Source organism: Mytilus edulis, chromosome 14, assembly GCF_963676685.1.
Source record: "Mytilus edulis chromosome 14, xbMytEdul2.2, whole genome shotgun sequence".
Classification (NCBI taxonomy): Eukaryota; Metazoa; Mollusca; class Bivalvia; order Mytilida; family Mytilidae; genus Mytilus; species Mytilus edulis.
The window spans coordinates 22,875,679-22,894,566 of NC_092357.1; positions in this window are offsets into that span (position 1 = coordinate 22,875,679).

Below are 18,888 nucleotides of genomic sequence, written 5' to 3' on the forward strand. Positions count from 1 at the left end.
TGCACAGGAATATAGTTTACGTGAGGAGTTGTTGAAATCAAAAATAAGATTGCAAAGATTGCAGTATCTTGAACAGTATAAAATGAAGGGATTATTGCAGAAACTGCAAATAGTTCGCAGATGAGCGTAAAAACTTTACCTTAAAATAATCTACTTGAAGAATTAATGAAATCTTCTATTATGTGCCGCTCTTAGAACAGGGTAGGACGGAGAAGATACAAACATTCAGCGTGAGGAATTATTCAAATCTTCTATAAATGTTTTACAGTATAAGACGGAGGATTATCCAAATTTTCCATAAGGTTCCTAATTCTTAGAACAGTGTAAATAGGAGAAGATACAAATATTCTACGCGAGTACTTATTGAAAACAATTTATACAGTTCTGTTATCTTATATTCAGTGTATGACGGAGAAGATACAACAATTCTACGTGAGCTGGTATTGAAATGTTCCTTGAGGCTTCTCTTAGAACAGTATAAGACGAAGATGATACAAGCATTCTATGTGAGGTGTTTTTCCATAACGTTCTTAGAATAGACGAAAACGGGATGAATACAAAAATTCTACATGAGGATTTATTCAAATATTCCATACGTTTCCGACATCTTAGATCAGTGTAAGACGGAAAAAATACAAAATTTCTACATGAGAAGTTATTCAAATCTTCCATACGTTTCCGCCATCTTAGATTAGGCTGAGACGGAAAAGATACTAACATTCTACGTAAGGTGTGTTTTTTTCTTTCTTCTTTAACGTCCCTCTATCATAGACTAGTGTCAGCAAGGGAAGATACGAATATTCTACGTAAGGTGTTAAAATATTCCTCAAGGTTTCTCTCTCTTAAAACGAAAGACGAAAAAGCTAAAACAGTCTACGTGAGGTGTTATTGAATTATTACTCAATGTTTCGCTATCTTAACAGTATAGGACGAAAAAGCTAAAACATTCTACGTGAGGTGTTATTAAAATCTTCCACTATCATAGAACAGCGTAAGACGGAGAAGATATTCATACCTATAGCCCGCTATTTTTATGATTACTTTCTGTGTAAGGAATCGGTGTCTTTACTGGCTTTTGAAAATCGGACTTGCAGCTTTTACTTTTTTTATAGATTAAACAGCTAATTTGTAGACGAAAAACGCGTCTGGGTTACAAACTTTTAATCTGGCATATTCGCGTCATTGTTGGATTAATCTGTACATGTATGTCTGTTCGAATTTGTTTAGTTAGTTGTTTTATATAATACATGTAAGTGGTGTAGATTTACTCAGTTTCTGGCTGCTAGATCCTAATCATTTTCGCATTACCGTATTATGTCTGACTGATTTGGTTATTCAATTTTGTCAATACAACGCAGCTAAAAACAATTATCATACAAGAGGGATGTTTAACTACATGTAGCTATAAAACCAGGTTTACTACACCATTTTCTTCGAGGAATGCGTGTCTGTGATATAGTAATTATGTGTCACATAATCAGTTTAATGATAGCACTTGGTTTTGTCAGTTTGTTGTTTGGGCGCCTTTTTTTAATTTGCCGTGGAGTTCGGTATTTTTTATTTTCATTGTAGTATGTTTTTATATCTGTGATATAAAACTTAGCTTCTTTTTTCTCGTTCAATCGGTCTTAAATATAAGATATATTAAAGTATTAAAATCAAGTTGTGAAAAATTGATGGTACTTACAACAAAACGTACTCTTTATTTTGTTCTTTTATAACTAATGTTTAAAGGACTGAACTTGAAAGGTTGTTGTTTTTTTATTTGTATTGCCAAGAAGTTGACCTCATCTGATTGAGGTAACAAGTAAATTACAAAAATACCGAACTCCAAGGAAAATTCAAAACGGAAAGTTTCTTAGTAAATGGCAATATCAAAAACTCAAACTAAGCAATCGAATGGGTAATCATATTCCTAACTTGGTACAGGCATTTTCTTAAGTTGGAAACGGTGTATTAAAAACCTGGTTTTATAACTTAGTCTAGCTAAACAACTGAGAACAATAGCAACAGGATACTGTTTGGTATGTGCGACGGGACAAACATAGTGAAGATTGACCTGTTTTCGGGAAAATCTTTTATAAAATGACATCTTATCTTTCAAAGATATTTAGACATGCAGAAAATAAGGCTTCTTCCTACATTTCATCAAATATTTTTATACTTTTTCTCACATGACTTAAAATGTAGTATTTGTTTCCTAAAATGTATTAAATAATTATGGCCTATAACATTTTGGTGGAACATTGTTTTGCCCTCAGCTACCTGCAATAGAAGGACCAATATACCCTTTTATTTTGCTCCCCGTTTTGGAGTCTTTCGTATTAAATCACGCGCTGTACATGCGCAATTAATAGAAATTAAGATCAAGCATGCACATTATAGAAATACTCTAATGTTAGCTTTAAAAATATGCTACATATAATAAGATCCAAGATCAATTTAAATGAGAAATACATTTAAAATTAAACTGTCAATTGTTCTTGAACAATTGAGAGGTCTTTCCTTTTGTAATGTAAAATACATAATCCAACAGACGTAGAATGTATTGAAAAGGTCAAGGTCAACCTTAAAAAGCTCGAAAACACACTAAAAATCCTTTATATAAGGTTAAAAACACTAAATTCGCACTCTGGGACATGACCTTGACCTTTGACCTTTTGACCTTTGGCAAGGTCATTAGTCCCCAATGCCATTACTGAAGACCCCAAGGGTCTAGGACCTTTGGTTATATAGAAAAAGCTGATTTTGTGTTTTCAGAAACCTAAAACAGGCTTTATGCCCCTTAAAAAAAGGTCAAATCTCTTCGGTCAAAATGTAACAAAGTTGCGCGGTAATGACCCAAACATTTTCCACTATTTAAAACTTCTGTAAGTATAATGGTTGCTGAGATTAATCCAAAACAAGGTGTAAGGTCAAAGGTCAAGGTCAACATACAAATTTGACCTTGAGATATTTTTCGAAGATACAAGAATTGATGATGAATGGTGAAGATCCTAGGTCTCTACGACTTACGGTTTCTGAGTTTTGGTGGTCCACCGACACCGGTTAATTTTCATAGGGGCATAACCCTACCAATGAGTCGTTGAATCTTTTCGATCCAAATGTAACGAAGAACTGGGGTCTGGTCCTGAACAAATTTCACCCTTTGTTTTTTTTCTACCTATTATGGTTACGGTGTTGGAACGATAACAAGGTTTTTTGGTTTCGGAGGAATTACTCCGAACCGACAAAATATTTCGACTAACAGGGTGAGTTCCAGATAGGTATTCATGACACCGATACAAAGTGTGAACATGAAAGCGACACGTCTTACGGTTTGGGCTGCTAACTTCGTCAAAGTTTGGCGGAAGAATAATAATAATAATTAAAAACCAATTGTTCAAAGAACAATTGAAGGTCTTTCAACTAATAAAGATCTATTTTGACATGAAAATATTAAAATTCAGTTAAAAATGTCAGTTCCTATGGCTTTATGATGTATAAATAGGAATTTAAAGCAAAGGTCAAAATCTAGAACGTCCAATTAACCTTTGACCTTGACCTCAATTTCAAGGTCATAGACTTAACATCTCGAATCAAAAGACACTAGTTCCTTAATATGTAAGGTTCATGAGTAATATCACTTTACGCATAATTCTAAATATAAGAGAGGCAAAAACTCCCATTTATTGTCTACGCACCCTTCCAATCAAAATTTATGAGTTACGACATGTCGCAACTAACAATTTAGTAAAAATAATTTGTCGAAATCTTATAAAGTTAATGAAAGTAAGTGAAAATAAGCCAAAATCAAAATTTAAAATTTGACCTTGACCTTTGACCTTGACCTAATTTTCATTTTTTTGGACCAAGGATCTTAAATCAAAAGACCCTAGGTCTCTATCACTTATGGTTTACCAGTTAGAAATGCAAATCACTTATATCATATATAAAAGTGGGATAACTCTCATATGGAGTCTCCGGATAGCTTCGGTCCAAATGAAACAGAACATCCTGAGGATATAACGAGCAATTTGGAAAAATAAATTTGTCGGTTTCTTATACGGTTGCGAAGCCTTAGAGATAACAATAAAAACAGTGTTCGGGGAGATAACTCTTATATGGGAAAGTATTCGGTTAAGCAGAGTTGGTTTCAAAAGCGTATAAACTGTTCGATATCATATTTCAAATATCTAAACGACATCTTGCGAAACAAAAAAACAGCGAAGGTAAAAAAAGTTGGCGGAAGAAAAAAAAAAATAATTAAAAACCAATTGTTCAAAGAACAATTGAAGGTCTTTCAACTAATAAAGATCTATTTTGACATGAAAATATTAAAATTCAGTTAAAAATGTCAGTTCCTATGGCTTTATGATGTATAAATAGGAATTTAAAGCAAAGGTCAAAATCTAGAACGTCCAATTAACCTTTGACCTTGACCTCAATTTCAAGGTCATAGACTTAACATCTCGAATCAAAAGACACTAGTTCCTTAATATGTATGGTTCATGAGTAATATCACTTTACGCATAATTCTAAATATAAGAGAGGCAAAAACTCCCATTTATTGTCTACGCACCCTTCCAATCAAAATTTATGAGTTACGACATGTCGCAACTAACAATTTAGTAAAAATAATTTGTCGAAATCTTATAAAGTTAATGAAAGTAAGTGAAAATAAGCCAAAATCAAAATTTAAAATTTGACCTTGACCTTTGACCTTGACCTAATTTTCATTTTTTTGGACCAAGGATCTTAAATCAAAAGACCCTAGGTCTCTATCACTTATGGTTTACCAGTTAGAAATGCAAATCACTTATATCATATATAAAAGGGGGGATAACTCTCATATGGAGTCTCCGGATAGCTTCGGTCCAAATGAAACAGAACATCCTGAGGATATAACGAGCAATTTGGAAAAATAAATTTGTCGGTTTCTTATACGGTTGCGAAGCCTTAGAGATAACAATAAAAACAGTGTTCGGGGAGATAACTCTTATATGGGAAAGTATTCGGTTAAGCAGAGTTGGTTTCAAAAGCGTATAAACTGTTCGATATCATATTTCAAATATCTAAACGACATCTTGCGAAACAAAAAAACAGCGAAGGTAAAAAAAGTTGGCGGAAGAAAAAAAAAAATAATAATAATTAAAAACCAATTGTTCAAAGAACAATTGAAGGTCTTTCAACTAATAAAGATCTATTTTGACATGAAAATATTAAAATTTAGTTAAAAATGTCAGTTCCTATGGCTTTATGATGTATAAATATGAATTTAAAGCAAAGGTCAAAATCTAGAACGTCCAATTAACCTTTGACCTTGACCTCAATTTCAAGGTCATAGACTTAACATCTCGAATCAAAAGACACTAGTTCCTTAATATGTATGGTTCATGAGTAATATCACTTTACGCATAATTCTAAATATAAGAGATGCAAAAACTCCCATTTATTGTCTACGCACCCTTCCAATCAAAATCAATGAGTTACGACATGTCGCAACTAACAATTTAGTAAAATAAATTTGTCGAAATCTTATAAAGTTAATGAAGTAAGTGAAAATAAGCCAAAATCAAAATTTAAAATTTGACCTTGACCTTTGACCTTGACCTAATTTTCATTTTTTTGGACCAAGGATCTTAAATCAAAAGACCCTAGGTCTCTATCACTTATGGTTTACCAGTTAGAAATGCAAATCACTTATATCATATATAAAAGGGGGGATAACTCTCATATGGAGTCTCCGGATAGCTTCGGTCCAAATGAAACAGAACATCCTGAGGATATAACGAGCAATTTGGAAAAATAAATTTGTCGGTTTCTTATACGGTTGCGAAGCCTTAGAGATAACAATAAAAACAGTGTTCGGGGAGATAACTCTTATATGGGAAAGTATTCGGTTAAGCAGAGTTGGTTTCAAAAGCGTATAAACTGTTCGATATCATATTTCAAATATCTAAAAGACATCTTGCGAAACAAAAAAACAGCGAAGGTAAAAAAAGTTGGCGGAAGAAAAAAAAAAATAATAATAATAATAATAATAATCAGAACAAAACCTATAGGTCTTTCAACTGAAAGGTTGAAAGACCTAATAATAATAATTAAAAACCAATTGTTCAAAGAACAATTGAAGGTCTTTCAACTAATAAAGATCTATTTTGATATGAAAATATTAAAATTCAGTTGAAAATGTCAGTTCCTATGGCTTAATGATGTATAAATATGAATTTCAAGCAAAGGTCAAAATCTAGAACGTCCAATTAACCTATGACCTTGACCTCAATTTCAAGGTCATAAACCAAGGATCCCAAATCAAAAGACCCTTGGTCTGTATTATGTATGGTTCATGAGTAATATCACTTTAAACATAATTCTAAATATAAGAGGGGCGAACACTCCCATTTATTGTCTACGCACCCTTGCAACCAAAATTTATAAGTTACGACATGTCGCAACTAACAATTTAGTAAAAATAATTTGTCGATATCTTATAAGGTTAATGAAAATAAGTGAAAATAGGCCAAAATCAAAATTTAAAATTTGACCTTGACCTTTGACCTTGACCTAATTTTCATTTTTTTAGACCAAGGATCTTAAATCAAAAGACCCTAGGTCTCTATCACTTATGGTTTACCAGTTAGAAATGCATATCACTTATATCATATACAAAAGGGGGGATAACGCTCAAATGGAGTCTCCGGATAGCTTCGGTCAAAATAAAACTGAACATCCTGAGGATATAACGAGCAATTTGGAAAAATAAATTTGTCGGTTTCTTATACGGTTGCGAAGCCTTAGAGATAACAAGAAAAACAGTGTTCGGGGAGATAACTCTTATTTGGGAAAGAATTCAGTTAAGCAGAGTTGGTTTCAAAAGCGTATAAACTGTTCGATATCATATACCATATATCTAAGCGACATCTTGCGAAACAAAAAAACAGCGAAGGTAAAAAAAGTTGGCGGAAGAAAAAAAAAAATAATAATAATAATAATAATAATTAAAAACCAATTGTTCAAAGAACAATTGAAGGTCTTTCAACTAATAAAGATCTATTTTGACATGAAAATATTAAAATTCAGTTAAAAATGTCAGTTCCTATGGCTTTATGATGTATAAATAGGAATTTAAAGCAAAGGTCAAAATCTAGAACGTCCAATTAACCTTTGACCTTGACCTCAATTTCAAGGTCATAGACTTAACATCTCGAATCAAAAGACACTAGTTCCTTAATATGTATGGTTCATGAGTAATATCACTTTACGCATAATTCTAAATATAAGAGAGGCAAAAACTCCCATTTATTGTCTACGCACCCTTCCAATCAAAATTTATGAGTTACGACATGTCGCAACTAACAATTTAGTAAAAATAATTTGTCGAAATCTTATAAAGTTAATGAAAGTAAGTGAAAATAAGCCAAAATCAAAATTTAAAATTTGACCTTGACCTTTGACCTTGACCTAATTTTCATTTTTTTGGACCAAGGATCTTAAATCAAAAGACCCTAGGTCTCTATCACTTATGGTTTACCAGTTAGAAATGCAAATCACTTATATCATATATAAAAGGGGGGATAACTCTCATATGGAGTCTCCGGATAGCTTCGGTCCAAATGAAACAGAACATCCTGAGGATATAACGAGCAATTTGGAAAAATAAATTTGTCGGTTTCTTATACGGTTGCGAAGCCTTAGAGATAACAATAAAAACAGTGTTCGGGGAGATAACTCTTATATGGGAAAGTATTCGGTTAAGCAGAGTTGGTTTCAAAAGCGTATAAACTGTTCGATATCATATTTCAAATATCTAAACGACATCTTGCGAAACAAAAAAACAGCGAAGGTAAAAAAAGTTGGCGGAAGAAAAAAAAAAATAATAATAATTAAAAACCAATTGTTCAGAGAACCATTGATGGTCTTTCCACCACTTACAACATATTTTGATGTAAAAATATTAAAAATTCAGTTGATATGTCAGTTCCTATGACTTTATGATGTCTAAATATGAATTTGGAGCAAAGGTCAAAATCTAGAACGTCCAATTAACCTATGACCTTGACCTCAATTTCAAGGTCATAGACTAAGGATCTCAAACCTAAAGACACTAGTTCCTTAATTATATATGGTTAATGAGTAATATCACTTTACCCATAATTCTAAACATAAGAGGGGCGAAAACTCCCATTTATTGTCTTCGCACCCTTTCAACCAAAATTTATAAGTTACGACATGTCGCAACTAACAATTTAGTAAAAATAATTTGTCGATAAGTAACACGGTTTTTTAAAATAAGTGAAATAAGCCCAAATCAAAATTTATAATATGACCTTGACCTTTGACCTTGACCTTATTTTCATTTTTTTGGACCAAGGATCTCAAATCAAAAGACCCTAGGTCTCTATCACTTATGGTTTACCAGTTAGAAATGCATATTCTTATATCAAACATAAAAGGAGGGATAACTCTCATATGGAATCTATATACGGCTTCGGTCAAAATAAAACAGCACATCCTGAGGATATAACGAGCAATTTGGAAAAATAAATTTGTCGGTTTCTTATACGGTTGCGAAGCCTTAGAGATAACAAGGAAAACAGTGTTCGGGGAGATAACTCTTATTTGGGAAAGTATTCGGTTAAGCAGAGTTGGTTTCAAAAGCGTATAAACTGTTCGATATCATATTCCAAAAATCTAAGCGACATCTTGCGAAACAAAAAAACAGCGAAGGAAAAAAATTAGGCGGAAGAAAAAAAAAAAAAAAAATAATAATAATAATCAGAAGAAATCCAATAGGTCTTTCCACGGAAAAGTGGAAAGACCTAATAATAATAATAATAATAATAATCAGAACAAAACCTATAGGTCTTTCAACTGAAAGGTTGAAAGACCTAATAATAATAATCAGAACAAAACCTATAGGTCTTTCAACTGAAAGGTTGAAAGACCTAATAATCAGAACAAAACCTATAGGTCTTTCAACTGAAAGGTTGAAAGACCTAATAATAATAATAATTAAAAACCAATTGTTCAAAGAACAATTGAAGGTCTTTCAACCAATAAGGATCTATTTAGATATGAAAATATTAAAATTCAGTTGAAAATGTCAGTTCTTATGGCTTAATGATGTATAAATATGAATTTTAAGCAAAGGTCAAAATCTAGAACGTCCAATTTACCTATGACCTTCACCTCAATTTCAAGGTCATAGACTAAACATCTCAAATAAAAAGACACTAGTTCCTTAATATGTATGGTTCATGAGTAAAATCACTTTACGCATAATTCTTAATATAAGAGGGGCGAAAACTCCCTTTTATTGTTTACGCACCCTCGCAACCAAAATTTATAAGTTACGACATGTCGCAACTAACAATTTAGTAAAAAGAAATTGTCGATATCTTATAAGGTTAATGAAAAAAGGTGAAAATAAGCCAAAATCAAAATTAAGAATTTGACCTTGACCTTTGACCTTGACCTAATTTTCATTTTTTTGGACCAAGGATCTTAAATCAAAAGACCCTAGGTCTCTATCACTTATGGTTTACGAGCTAGAAATGCATATCACTTATATCATATATAAAAGGGGGGATAACTCTCATATGGAGTCTCCGGATAGCTTCGGTCAAAATGAAACAGAACATCCTGAGGATATAACGAGCAATTTTGAAAAATAAATTTGTCGGTTTCTTATACGGTTGCGAAGCCTTAGAGGACACAAGAAAAACAGTGTTCAGGGAGATAACTCTTACAAGGTAAAGTTTTTTGTTACGCGGTGTCTGTTTCAGAAGCGTATTAACTGTTCGATATCATATACCTTATATCTAAGCGACATCTTGTGAAACAAAAAAACAGCGAAGGAAAAAAAAGTTGGCGGAAGAAAAAAAATAAAAATTAAAAACCAATTGTTCAAAGAACAATTGAAGGTCTTTCAACTAATAAAGATCTATTTTGACATGAAAATATTAAAATTCAGTTAAAAATGTCAGTTCCTATGGCTTTATGATGTATAAATATGAATTTAAAGCAAAGGTCAAAATCTAGAACGTCCAATTAACCTTTGACCTTGACCTCAATTTCAAGGTCATAGACTTAACATCTCGAATCAAAAGACACTAGTTCCTTAATATGTATGGTTCATGAGTAATATCACTTTACGCATAATTCTAAATATAAGAGAGGCAAAAACTCCCATTTATTGTCTACGCACCCTTCCAATCAAAATTTATGAGTTACGACATGTCGCAACTAACAATTTAGTAAAAATAATTTGTCGAAATCTTATAAAGTTAATGAAGTAAGTGAAAATAAGCCAAAATCAAAATTTAAAATTTGACCTTGACCTTTGACCTTGACCTAATTTTCATTTTTTTGGACCAAGGATCTTAAATCAAAAGACCCTAGGTCTCTATCACTTATGGTTTACCAGTTAGAAATGCAAATCACTTATATCATATATAAAAGGGGGGATAACTCTCATATGGAGTCTCCGGATAGCTTCGGTCCAAATAAAACAGAACATCCTGAGGATATAACGAGCAATTTGGAAAAATAAATTTGTCGGTTTCTTATACGGTTGCGAAGCCTTAGAGATAACAATAAAAACAGTGTTCGGGGAGATAACTCTTATATGGGAAAGTATTCGGTTAAGCAGAGTTGGTTTCAAAAGCGTATAAACTGTTCGATATCATATTTCAAATATCTAAACGACATCTTGCGAAACGAAAAAACAGCGAAGGTGAAAAAAGTTGGCGGAAGAAAAAAAAAAATAATAATAATAATAATAATTAAAAACCAATTGTTCAGAGAACCATTGATGGTCTTTCCACCACTTTCAACATATTTTGATGTGAAAATATTAAAAATTCAGTTGATATGTCAGTTCCTATGACTTTATGATGTCTAAATATGAATTTGGAGCAAAGGTCAAAATCTAGAACGTCCAATTAACCTATGACCTTGACCTCAATTTCAAGGTCATAGACTAAGGATCTCAAACCTAAAGACACTAGTTCCTTAATATGTATGGTTTATGAGTAATATCACTTTACACATAATTCTAAACATAAGAGGGGCGAAAACTCCCATTTATTGTCTACGCACCCTTTCAACCACAATTTATAAGTTACGACATGTCGCAACTAACAATTTAGTAAAAATAATTTGTTGATAAGTTATACGGCTTTTGAAATTAAGTGAAAATAAGCCAAAATCAAAATTTATAATATGACCTTGACCTTTGACCTTGACCTTATTTTCATTTTTTTGGACCAAGGATCTCAAATCAAAAGACCCTAGGTCTCTATCACTTATGGTTTACCAGTTAGAAATGCATATTCTTATATCAAACATAAAAGGGGGATAACTCTCATATGGAATCTATATACAGCTTCGGTCAAAATAAAACAGCACATCCTGAGGATATAACGAGCAATTTTGAAAAATAAATTTGTCGGTTTCTTATATGGTTGCGAAGCCTTAGAGATAACAAGGAAAACAGTGTTCGGGGAGATAACTCTTATTTGGGAAAGTATTCGGTTAAGCAGAGTTGGTTTTAAAAGCGTATAAACTGTTCGATATCATATTCCAAAAATCTAAGCGACATCTTGCGAAACAAAAAAACAGCGAAGGAAAAAAATTAGGCGGAAGAAAAAAAAAAAAAAAAAAATAATAATAATAATCAGAAGAAATCCAATAGGTCTTTCCACGGAAAAGTGGAAAGACCTAATAATCAGAACAAAACCTATAGGTCTTTCAACTGAAAGGTTGAAAGACCTAATAATTAAAAACCAATTGTTCAAAGAACAATTGAAGGTCTTTCAACTAATAAAGATCTATTTTGATATGAAAATATTAAAATTCAGTTGAAAACGTCAGTTCCTATGGCTTCATGATGTATAAATATGAATTTAAAGCAAAGGTCAAAATCTAGAACGTCCAATTAACCTTTGACCTTGACCTCAATTTCAAGGTCATAGACTAAACATCTCGAATCAAAAGACACTAGTTCCTTAATATGTATGGTTCATGAGTAATATCACTTTACGCATAATTCTAAATATAAGAGGGGCGAAAACTCCCGTTTATTGTCTACGCACCCTTGCAACCAAAATTTATAAGTTACGACATGTCGCAACTAACAATTTAGTAAAAATAATTTGTCGATATCTTATAAGGTTAATGAAAATAAATGAAAATAAGCCAAAATCAAAATTTAGAATTTGACCTTGACCTTTGACCTTGACCTAATTTTCATTTTTTTGGACCAAGGATCTTAAATCAAAAGACCCTAGGTCTGTATCACTTATGGTTTACCAGTTAGAAATGCATATCACTTATTTCATATACAAAAGGGGGGATAACGCTCATATGGAGTCTCCGGATAACTTCGGTCAAAATAAAACAGAACATCCTGAGGATATAACGAGCAATTTGGAAAAATAAATTTGTCGGTTTCTTATACGGTTGCGAAGCCTTAGAGATAACAAGAAAAACAGTGTTCGGGGAGATAACTCTTATTTGGGAAAGTATTCGGTTAAGCAGAGTTGGTTTCAAAAGCGTATAAACTGTTCGATATCATATTCAAAAAATCTAAGCGACATCTTGCGAAACAAGAAAACAGTGAAGGAAAAAAAAGTTGGCGGAAGAAAAAAAAAAATAATAATTAAAAACCAATTGTTCAGAGAACAATTGAAGGTCTTTCAACTAATAAAGATCTATTTTGATATGAAAATATTAAAATTCAGTTGAAAATGTCAATTCCTATGGCTTTATGATGTATAAATATGAATTTAAAGCAAAGGTCAAACTCTAGAACGTCCAATTAACCTTTGACCTTGACCTCAATTTCAAGGTCATAGACTAAACATCTCGAATCAAAAGACACTAGTTCCTTAATATGTATGGTTCATGAGTAATATCACTTTACGCATAATTCTAAATAAAAGAGGGGCCAAAACTCCCATTTATTGTCTACGCACCCTTGCAACCAAAATTTATAAGTTACGACATGTTGCAACTAACAATTTAGTAAAAATAATTTGTCGATATCTTATAAGGTTAATGAAAATAAGTGAAAATAAGCCAAAATCAAAATTTAGAATTTGACCTTGACCTTTGACCTTGACCTAATTTTCATTTTTTTGGACCAAGGATCTTAAATCAAAAGACCCTAGGTCTCTATCACTTATGGTTCACCAGTTAGAAATGCATATCACTTATATCATATACAAAAGGGGGGATACCTCTCATATGGAGTCTCCGGATAGCTTCAGTCAAAATAAAACACAACATCCTGAGGATATAACGAGCAATCTGGAAAAATAAATTTGTCGGTTTCTTATACGGTTGCGAAGCCTTAGAGATAACAAGAAAAACAGTGTTCGGGGAGATAACTCTTATTTGGGAAAGTATTCGGTTAAGCAGAGTTGGTTTCAAAAGCGTATAAACTGTTCGATATCATATTCAAAAAATCTAAGCGACATCTTGCGAAACAAGAAAACAGTGAAGGAAAAAAAAGTTGGCGGAAGAAAAAAAAAATAATAATTAAAAACCAATTGTTCAGAGAACAATTGAAGGTCTTTCAACTAATAAAGATCTATTTTGATATGAAAATATTAAAATTCAGTTGAAAATGTCAATTCCTATGGCTTTATGATGTATAAATATGAATTTAAAGCAAAGGTCAAACTCTAGAACGTCCAATTAACCTTTGACCTTGACCTCAATTTCAAGGTCATAGACTAAACATCTCGAATCAAAAGACACTAGTTCCTTAATATGTATGGTTCATGAGTAATATCACTTTACGCATAATTCTAAATAAAAGAGGGGCCAAAACTCCCATTTATTGTCTACGCACCCTTGCAACCAAAATTTATAAGTTACGACATGTTGCAACTAACAATTTAGTAAAAATAATTTGTCGATATCTTATAAGGTTAATGAAAATAAGTGAAAATAAGCCAAAATCAAAATTTAGAATTTGACCTTGACCTTTGACCTTGACCTAATTTTCATTTTTTTGGACCAAGGATCTTAAATCAAAAGACCCTAGGTCTCTATCACTTATGGTTCACCAGTTAGAAATGCATATCACTTATATCATATACAAAAGGGGGGATACCTCTCATATGGAGTCTCCGGATAGCTTCAGTCAAAATAAAACACAACATCCTGAGGATATAACGAGCAATCTGGAAAAATAAATTTGTCGGTTTCTTATACGGTTGCGAAGCCTTAGAGATAACAAGAAAAACAGTGTTCGGGGAGATAACTCTTATTTGGGAAAGTATTCGGTTAAGCAGAGTTGGTTTCAAAAGCGTATAAACTGTTCGATATCATATACCATATATCTAAGCGACATCTTGCGAAACAAAAAAACAGCGAAGGTAAAAAAAGTTGGCGGAAGAAAAAAAAAAATAATTAAAAACCAATTGTTCAGAGAACCATTGATGGTCTTTCCACCACTTACAACATATTTTGATGTGAAAATATTAAAAATTCAGTTGATATGTCAGTTCCTATGACTTTATGATGTCTAAATATGAATTTGGAGCAAAGGTCAAAATCTAGAACGTCCAATTAACCTATGACCTTGACCTCAATTCCAAGGTCATAGACTAAGGATCTCAAACCTAAAGACACTAGTTCCTTAATATGTATGGTTTATGAGTAATATCACTTTACGTATAATTCTAAACAAAAGAGGGGCGAAAACTCCCATTTATTGTCTACGCACCCTTTCAACCAAAATTTATAAGTTTAGACATGTCGCAACTAACAATTTAGTAAAAATAATTTGGTGATAAGTTATACAGCTTTTGAAAATAAGTGAAAATAAGCCAAAATCAAAATTTATAATATGACCTTGACCTTTGACCTTGACCTTATTTTCATTTTTTTGAACCAAGGACCTCAAATCAAAAGACCCTAGGTCTCTATCACTTATGGTTTACCAGTTAGAAATGCAAATTCTTATATCAAACATAAAAGGGGGGATAACTGTCATATGGAATCTATATACGGCTTCGGTCAAAATAAAACAGAACATCCTAAGGATATAACGAGCAATTTGGAAAAATAAATTTGTCGGTTTCTTATACGGTTGCGAAGCCTTAGAGATAACAAGAAAAACAGTGTTCGGGGAGATAACTCTTATTTGGGAAAGTATTCGGTTTAAACGAGTTGGTTTCAAAAGCGTATAAACTGTTCGATATCATATTCCAAAAATCTAAACGACATCTTGCGAAACAAAAAAACAGCGAAGGAAACAAATTAGGCGGAAGAAAAAAAAAAAAAATAATAATAATAATAATAATAATAATCAGAAGAAATCCAATAGGTCTTTCCACGGAAAAGTGGAAAGACCTAATAATAATAATAATAATCAGAACAAAACCTATAGGTCTTTCAACTGAAAGGTTGAAAGACCTAATAATAATAATAATCAGAACAAAACCTATAGGTCTTTCAACTGAAAGGTTGAAAGACCTAATAATAATAAACAGAAGAAATACAGTAAGGTCTTTCCCTTTTGTAAAAGGAAAGACCTTAATTACATACAACAAAAATATTGGATTGCCTCCCTTACACTTGACATTTATTTAACACTGTCGAAACACACATTTTTAAATCATTTGATGTTACTACATGTACTACTTCATAGTAAACTACCTTAAAACCAAACGTTGACCCTATTTGGAAAGGACGGACGCACGGCCCCATCGAAACATGATATGCTCCTACAAAATATTGTTAGCGGTACATACAATTGTTTAGAAAGGGAATCGCCAGAGGTAATTCTTCTTAGATAATATAAATATTTATAGACTAAAATTGTCTAAAGATATTTGTTTTGCATTGAATAGATTATCATATAATAAAATCAAATGCTTAAAAGAATTACATAATTTTTAATCGTAAATTTACAAAACTTTTATGTCTTACAGAAAAAAAGATATAAATAAACTCAAATGTATAATACTAGCATCGTAAATCAAAGTCAAGGGGGTAATGTAGCATGCAAGAGGGGTCTGAATGAGGTTTACAGACTATAATAGATTAACAGACCAACTTACTAATGAATAGGGCAGAATGGGTAAGTTATAAAAGAAAAGAAGAAAATACTAAGGTGCTAGAATATCAAAAAAAGGAACAATTGGCAACAAAAATAAAGAAAAGAGAAAATTGTCTTAAAAAAATCCAAAATACAGAAATGAAGACCCCACGAAGACCCCCATCCATTTACAGTCACTTGTGCAACGAAATATAAGATACAATGGGACAAGTGAATTTCCAATATTGTTACATGTAAATGTTGATAAGAGGTTATAAAGATGAATACTAAATTAAAGAACTAATTAATCTTGCTATCTTGTCCACGGAGGACAGAACTACAACTGTATATCGAAAACTTTTGTTTTATACGAAAAACATGTAAGCACCTAATTTTTTACTTTTATAGTAACCTACAAGTACAAGCATGCGTTGCAATACATGTATATATGTAACATTTTTGCGATCACATATCTGTATTCATTAATTTATTTATCTAACTTTTGTGTTTTTCCTCTTTTTTTTACGGGGTGTGTGGTAACTGTTGTGTTACTGTCTAATTGGTATATATCCCACATTTTCTTTTATTCATAGAAACGTTTTTAACAATATAATAAAGATCGTGTATACAGCTCGCAATACTTTCCTAGTAATTTAAAAATATGCAGTTATTGAACGCTTAAGTCTTGTTATAAAAGATTGATAAGATATAATAATAGTTCTTCAAAAACTATAAAACAACTCTTTTATGTTTGAATAATGTTTCTTTCCACTTTGTATGCCTTAAGTCGACTAAAAGAAATCTGTAAGCAATTCTGGCATAAAAAAAAAGTTCATTTAAACATGAATTGGAACTTGAAGTGGTTTAATATTTATTTTTAAAAGTTCTTGTACTGGTAGCAAAGCATGGGTTATAATTTCTAGATATTATATCAGATACATAAACCTTCGAAATTCACTGTTAATTTTTTTCTCCTATATGCATTAAATATTATCACCTAAAATTAATCAAACTGTTATAGATCAATAAATATTTACAACAACGCTAAGGAGAGGAATAGAAAACCAATTGTTACTTTCCACGACTTTCCGCTTCATTTACTTAACAAAATGTTTTCTGGGGCTATTTGACAAAAAGACAGGCAACGAATAAAACAAAGAATATGACAATCAGCACCCCCCCCCCCCCCCCCCCCCCCTAAAAAAAAAGAGAAAAAAAGCCATAACTTAAAACAAATAAAAATAAGATTTGCAAATAGCACATAATGTTTAGAAAACAAAATGAGTTTGTGTAAATTATACTTTTGTGTAAATTATACTAATGTCTTCGCCGTAATTGATATTATAGACTATAGACTAAGTACTGCTTGTATTCAATGTTAATATATAACTACGTGTAATTCTTTAAAATAAGCTGATAGTAAATGTATGTTGTAAAACGGAAATATTGTCCCTTATGCATTTTATTCGGTTTTCTATTCCGATAATGACGATCACATGTTTTTACTACAGGAAAAACGGTACTATTTATTCTGCCATAGGCGACAATATTAACATTTTCTAAATTTACAACTTTTTAAGATAAAAACCTTGATAAAACAGTTATGTTGTGTTAGTACTTTATTATTGTGTTTTAAAAATAAAAGCCAAATAGTGTCATGACCAACTTCCAACGGAGCTTGTTTATGTTATCCATGCCCACCGTCATTTTGCACCAAATTTGTAAAATTTTGCAAGTCTTTTCAAATAATTCTCTACAAAATATTTCAATAGGTTTCAAAATTTATGTTGTAAATATACACACTGCAGTTATTCATAGATAAATAAAAAAATATATTGTACCCTTACATCCAATCACAGTGCTCCTAATTTGACTTCCTTCACCTGCCTTGGGTACACAAAAGGCCAACCTAATGCTGGGAAAATTAAATACTACCGTTTTCCCTATATCTAGTTTAGCTGAAATGTGAAATACGGCTCCAAATAAATCATCATGTACAAATGTAGGCCATATGGAAAGGCTATATATTAGACCAGTTTTCAAATGACCTTATATGAATAACTTAAAAAAAAATCAGGCAGCCATATGCTGTTTTAATTTGAAGTAGGCAAGTAGTAAATCCATCTCCCTCAGTTAACATAAAAAAATAAAGCCCCCAACAAACTGAGGTTAGCGTTTAATACCAACAATCCTTCAATCTTGCATGTAAACAGTAGGTGGTCCGCCTTCCTTCTTTAACAAAAACGAGCCGCCCCGATAAAGCTAAAGAATCAGTCTGTGGCGTGTTAACACCAAAAAATATTCAATGCTGCGTGAAGACAAGAAGGTACTCCGCTATAGATCATTAACAATAAAGTAGCCGCCATGCATGGTATAGCCTAGCGTGCTAATAATGGCGTTTAACACCAACAGTCGCGTTCAATTTTGATGGTAAAAAAAAGTAGGTATCAATAGACGATTTGTAAAGAAGTATATTTTTTTCTTTCATTTAACAAATTAAAGATGTCAAAGATCAGCGAGCTACCCAAAACAAACAAGAATTTCGCAATCAGTCACGAGGACCTTATAGTTATGGTTTCCAAGGACTTTTAAAATTGCTTTTATGATAATAGGAAGACATCATGAATTTGATTCTCTACTCAAAGAGTCTACATTTATTTTCTTGTTTTAGGGGACGACTATTTGATATTTAATGGGGAAGGATTAAAGGGGAATTTTCAGTGGACGGAACTTTTATTTTCATACTTATTTTTTCAGTTGCTTCGATGCAAGAATATTTACTTTTCTTTGGTACACAATCATTTGTGTGTTTGCATTTTAGACCTTTAGTTTTACTTATCTTGAGCAAGATT